General features: G+C 74.4%; 1 pseudogene; it reads left to right on the forward strand.

Moving 5' to 3' along the window:
• The first annotated feature begins 110 nt into the window (after positions 1-110).
• On the forward strand, positions 111-230 carry LOC148756691 (5S ribosomal RNA; annotated as a pseudogene).
• The last annotated feature ends 5,770 nt before the right edge of the window (positions 231-6,000 follow it).

Here is a 6,000-nt window from a genome sequence, read left to right on the forward strand (position 1 = left end):
GGGAGGCGCTCGGGCAGACGTGCTCGCCACCCGAGCGGCCCAGCAGCATGGCGTGCGCTCAGAAGCAGGCCGGGAGCAGGCTCTTGGAGTGCCGGGAGCCGGGTCCCAGCGCCTAAGGCCATACCACCCTGCACGCGCCAGATCTCGTCTGATCTGGGAAGCTAAGCAGGGTCGGGCCTGGTTAGTACTTGGATGGGATTCCGCCTGGGAATACCTGTAGGCTTTTGCTCGCCTCTCCTTTTGCATCGCCGCCCAGGCGTGGCTCCCTCCGAACCCCTGCCGCCCCTTGCCTCTCTGCAGCCGCCCAGCCAGCCGAAGGTCCCCCTGACTAGCAGAGGGTTAGCCGCCAGGCACTACAAGCTGGCAGCCCCGGCCGCACACCAGGCCCGTCGGCCAGGGCTCCCCCGCACACCCTCTTCTCAGGCCTCTTCAGTCCCGGAGGCTGTCATCTCGATCCCTTCGCCGACCCTCGGTCGCCGCCTCCGCCACCAGCGCTGCCCTCGCCCCCGCCGCCACCGCGAAATCCGCCGCCATCACCGCGATCTCCACACCCCCCTCCAGCGCTGCCCTCACCCCTGCCCCCGCCCTCGCCACCGCCATCGCTGTACTGCTTCAATCTCCCGCCTCTGCTCTCCCCTCCTCCGCCGCCAGCACTGCCCTCTTCCCCGCTACCGCCGCCGCAGGCGCCAACCCTCCCCGCGCCCAGCGCCCGCAGACACAGCCCCCAACGCTGCCGCCGCCACCATCGCTGACCTCGCAACCCTGCCGCGCCGCCACCGCCGCCGCCGCTGCCGCCATCGCTGCTCGCGATCAGCTCCCGCTTCTCCCGCCGCCGCCGCGATCACCGCTCTCACCACCCCCTCCGCCAGCGCTGCCCTAGCCCTTTCCCCCGCCCCCGCCGCCGCCATCGCCCCCCACTTGCCCCAGCGCCCACCGTCAAAGCCCCCATTGTCTCCGCCGCCATCGCCGCCCTGGCGCCATCCTTTCGGTTGCCATCGCCTACCTCCCCACCCTCCCTTGCCTCCGCCGCTTCTCCCGCTGCCGCTGCCCCCGCTGCCGCCGCCTCAGCCGCCTCCTCCACAGCTGCCCACGCCGCCGCCGCGGGGTCCTCCCACAACTCCCAAGCCCAGGGTTGCCTGCTGGTGCAAGCCTCCACCACCCTTGGGCGTGCGGTTGGGGGTAAACCCCATTCCCACGTCCCCCTGGTCTCCCGGTCCCACCGTCCCCCCAACCCCCTGTCTCCCGGTCCCCCGGTTCCCCCGTCCCCCCATACCCCAGTCCCCTGGTCTCCCTGTCCCCACGTACCGCCATCCCCCCTTCTCCTGATCCCCCGTCCCTCGGTCTCCAGGTCCCGCCGTCCTCCTGTCCACCCGTTACCCCGTCCCCCCGTCACCCCGTCTCCCCATCCCCCAGTCCCCCCGTCTCCCCGGACTCCCCGTCCCCCTGTCCCCCCATCCCCCGGTCCTCCGGTCCCCCGGTCCCTCCGTCCCCGATATCCCCGTCACCCCGGTCACCCCGTCCCCCGTTTCCCCGGTCCCCCCATCCCCCGGTCTCCCCGTCTCCCTGTCCCCCCGCTCCCCCAGGTCCCCCGGTCCCCCCGTCTCCCCGTCCCCCTGTCCACCGGTCTCCCCGTCTCCCCATCCCCTCGGTTCCCCAGGTCCCCCGGTCCCCCCGTCTCCCCGTCCCCCTGTCCCCCGGTCTCCCCGTTTCCCCATCCCCCCGGTCCCCGCGTCCCCCGGTCTGCCGGTCTACACGTCTCCACGTCCCCCGGTCCCCCGGTCCCCCCGTCCCTCGGTCTCCCCGCTTCCCCGTCTCCCCGTCCCCCCATTCTCCCCGTCCCCCCGTTACCCCCGTCCCCCAGTCCCCCGGTCTCCCCGTCCCCCCGTCCCCCTGTTCCCTTGGTCTTCCCGTCCCCCCGTCCCCCTGTCCCCCCCTTCTCCCAGTTTCCCCGTCCCCTCCGTCCCCCCGTCCCCCCATCCTCCCGGTCTCCCCGTCCCCCCCGTCCCCTCGGTCCCCCCTTCCCCCGGTCTCCCTGTCTCCCTGTCTCCCTATCCCCCCTGTCCCCCATTCCCCGGTCTCCACGTCTCCCTGTCCCCCGCTCCCCCAGTTCCTCCGGTCCCACCGTCTCCCCGTCCGCCCTTCCCCTGGTCTCCCCGTCCCCCTGTCCCCCCGTCCCTCCGGTCTCCTAGTCCCCCCGTCCCCCAGTCACCCGGGTCTCCCCGTCTCCCCGTCACCTACGTCCCCCCATCCCCCGGTCTCCCTGTCCCCCCCGTCTCCTTGTCCCCTCATTGCCCCAGTCCCCCAGTCTCCCTGTCTCCCCGTCTCCATGCCCCCCCTGTCCCCCCGTACTTCGGATTCCCCGTCTCCCCCTCTCCCTGTCCCCCCATCCCCCCGTCGCACCGGTCCGCCCGGTCTACCCATCCCCTGGTCCTCCGGTCCCCCGGTCCCTCCATCCCCGATATCCCCGTTACCCCGGTCACCCCGTCACCCGGTTCCCCGGTCCCCCCATCCACCGGTCTCCCCGTCCCCCAGGTCCTCCCGTCCCCTGGTACCCCGGTCTCCCAGTCCCCCCGTCCCCTCGGTCCCCCCTTCCCCTGGTCTCCCTGTCTCCCTGTCTCCCTGTCCCCCCTGTCCCCCATCCCCCGTTCTCCCCGTCTCCATGTCCCCACTGTAGCCACGACCTTCGGTCTCCCCATCTCTCCGTCTACCCGTCCCGCCATCTCCCCGTCACCCCGGTCCGCCCGATCTCCCCGTCCCCCGATCCCCGGTTCCCCGGTCCCCCCGTCCCACGGTCTCCCTGTCCCCCTGGTCCCCCCGTCCCCCGGTCCCACGGTCTACCAGTCTCCCGGTCCGCCGGTCCCCCCATCCCCAGGTCTCCCCGTCTCCCCGTCCCCCCGCTCCGGCAGGTCCCCCGGTCCCCCCGTCTCCCGTCCCCCCGGCCCCCGGTCTCCCCGTGTTCCCGTCCCCCCATTTCCCCAGGTCCCCCCGTCGCCCCGGGCTCCCCGTCCCCTGGTCCTCCGTTCCCCCCGTCCCCCGTTCCACCGGTCCCCACCCCGTCCCCCGGTCTCCCCGTCTCCCCATCCCCCGGTCCCCCGGTCCACCGGTCCCCCCGTCCCCAGGTCTCCCCGTCCCCCCGTCCCCCCATCCCCCCGGTCCCCCCGGTCTCCCTGTCCCCCGGTCCCCCGGTCCCCCGTTCCCCGGTCTCCCCATCCCCCGGTCCCCCGGTCCCCCCATTCCTCGGTCTCCCCGTCTCCCTGTCTCCTCGTCCCCCCGGTCCCCCTGTCCCCCAGTCCCCCCGTCACCCTGTCCCCAGGTCCCCCCGTCCCCCGGTCCCCCCGTCCCCAGGTCTCCCCTCTCCCCGTCTCCCCGGTCCCCCCGGTCTCCCAGTCCTCTGGTCCCACCGTACCCATTCTCCTGGTCCCCCCGTACCACAGTCTCCCCGTCTCCCCATCCCACTGTCCCCCCGTCCCCCGGTCTCTGCGTCCCCCCGGTACCCCTGTCCCCCGGTCCCCCCGTACCCCAGTCCCCCGGTCGCCCCATCCCCCGGTCTCCGTGTCCCCCTGTCCCCCCAGTCCCCAGTCCCCCCAGTCCCCCCGTTTCCCGGATCCTTGGTCCCCCCGTCCCTCGGTCTCCCCGTGTCCCCGTACCTCCGGTCCCCCCGTCCCCCGGTCTCCCCGTGTCCCCGTACCTCCGGTCCCCCCGTCTCCCGGTCTCCCCGTCTCCCATTCCCCCCGGTCCCCCCGTCCCTCGGTCCCCCGTTCTCCCCATGCCCCTGTCCCCCGGTCCCCCTGTCCCTCGGTCTCCCCGTCCCCATTGACCCCCTTCTCCCGGTCTCCCCGTCTCCCCGTCCCCACGTCCTTCCGTCCCCACATCCCCCCGGTCTCTCCATCTCCCCATCCCCCCGGTCTCCCGGTCACCCGTCCCCCGGTCTCCCCGTCCCCCGGTACCCAACCCGCGATCCCCCGTCCCCCGGTCTCCCCGTCCCCCATCCCCTCATCTCCCCGGTCTCCCCGTCCCACCATCCCCCCGTATCCACGGTCTCCCCGTCCCCCCATCTCCCCGTCTCCTCGGTCTCCCCGTCCCCCCCGGTCCCCCCGTCCCACGGTCTCCCCGTCCCCCTGGTCCCCCCGTCCCCCGTCCCCACGGTCCCCCAGTCCCCCGGTGCCCCCATCCCCCAGTCTCCACCTCCCCCCGGTCCCCTGGTATCCCCGTCCCCCGGTCCTCTGGTCCCCCCATCCCTTGGTCTCCCCGTATCCACGTCCCCCCATCCCCCTGGTCGCCCCATCCCCCGGTCCCCGGGTCACCTGGTCCCCCCGTCCCCCGGTCTCCCCGTCTCCCCGTCCCCCCTGTCCCCCCATCCACCGGTATCACCATCTCCCCTTCTCCCCGGTCCCATGATCCCCCGTCCCCTGGTCACCCCGTCCCCCCGAACCCCCTGTCTCCCCGTCTCCCCATCCCCCCGTCCCCCCGGTCTCCCTGTCCACCGGTCTCCCCGTCCCCCCGTCGCCCGGTCTATCCGGTCTCCCCTACCCCCCGTCCCCCTGTCCCCACGGTCTCCCCGTCCCCCGGTCTCCCCGTCCCCCCATCCCCCTGTCTATCTGGTCTCCCCTTCCCCCTGTCCCCCCGTCCCCCCAATCTACCCATCCCCCCGTCCCCCCGTCCCCCCGTTCCGCCTTCTCCACGTGCCCTCCGTCCCCCTGTAGCCCGTCCCCCTGGTCTCCCTGTCCCCCCATCACCTCGGTCCCACCGTCCCCTGTCTCCGCGTCCCCCCGGTACCCTAGTCCCCCGGTCCCCCGTCCCACGGTCTCCCCATCCCCCCGTCCCCTGGTCCCCGTGTCTCACCGTCCCCCGGTCCCCTGGTCCCCCCGTCCCCAGGTCTCCCCGTCCCCACGTCCCCTGTTCCCACGGTCTCCCCGTCTCCCCGCCCCCCCGTGCCCCTCTCCCCCTGTCTACCCGTTTCCCCGTCACCCCGGTCCCCGCGTCCCCCTGGTCTCCCTGTCCACCGGTCTCCCCGTGCCCCCGTCCCACCGTCTCCCCGGTCTCCCCGTCCCCCCGTCCCCCCGTCGCCCTGGTCTCCCCGTCGACCCCTCCCCCCGTCCCCCTGTCCCCCTGGTCTCCCCGTCGCCCCGTCCCGCCGTCCCCCCGGTCTCCCCTCTCCCCGTCTCACCGTCCCCCCGGTCCCCCTTTCCCCCGGTGCCCACATCCCCCAGTCTCCACATCCACCCGGTCCACCTGTCCCCCCGTCTCCCCGGTCTCCCTGTCCCCCCCGTCCCCTTGGTCCACCGGTCCCCCAGTCTCCCCGGCTCCCGGCCTCCCCGTCTCCCCTTCCCCCTGGTCCCCCCGTCCCCCTGTCCCCCGGTCCCCGATCTCCCCGTCCCCCCGTCCCCCCTTCTCCGGGTCTCCCCGTCTCCCCGTCCCCACGTCCCTCCGTCCCCGCGTCCCCCCGGTCTCCCCGTCCCAAGGTCCCCACGTCCCCGATCTCCCCGTCGCCCCGGTCCCCCGGTCCCACGGTCCCCCCGTCCCCAGTTCTCCTCGTCTTCCCATCCCCCCATTCACCTGTCCCCCCGTCCCCCCGTCCCCCCGTCCCTTCAGTCCCCCGGACCCCCCGTCCCCCGGTCTACACGTCACCCCTCCCCCAGTACCCCCTGTGTCCCCGTTTCCACGTCCCCCCATTTCCCAGGTCTCCCCGTCCCCCTGTCCCACGTTCCCCCGTCCCCCGGTCTCCCTGTCCCCCAATCCCCCAGTCCCCCCGTCCCCCAGTCCCCCGGTCCCCCGTCCCCCGGTCGCCGCGTCCCCCCCGTCCCCCCAGTCCCCAGTCCCCCCAGTCCCCCCGTCTCCCGGTTCCACGGTTACCCCGTCCCCGGGTCTCCCCATGTCCCCGTACCCCCGTACCCCCGTCTCCCGGTCTCCCCGTCTCCCCTTCCCCCCGGTCCCCCTGTCCCACGGTACCCCGTTCTCCCCGTCCTCCTGTCCCCCGGGCCCCCTGTCCCCCGGTCTCCC

Source organism: Rhinolophus sinicus, chromosome 11 (assembly GCF_057876585.1).
Source record: "Rhinolophus sinicus isolate RSI-liver-muscle chromosome 11, RSI-T2T, whole genome shotgun sequence".
Lineage (NCBI taxonomy): Eukaryota > Metazoa > Chordata > Mammalia > Chiroptera > Rhinolophidae > Rhinolophus > Rhinolophus sinicus.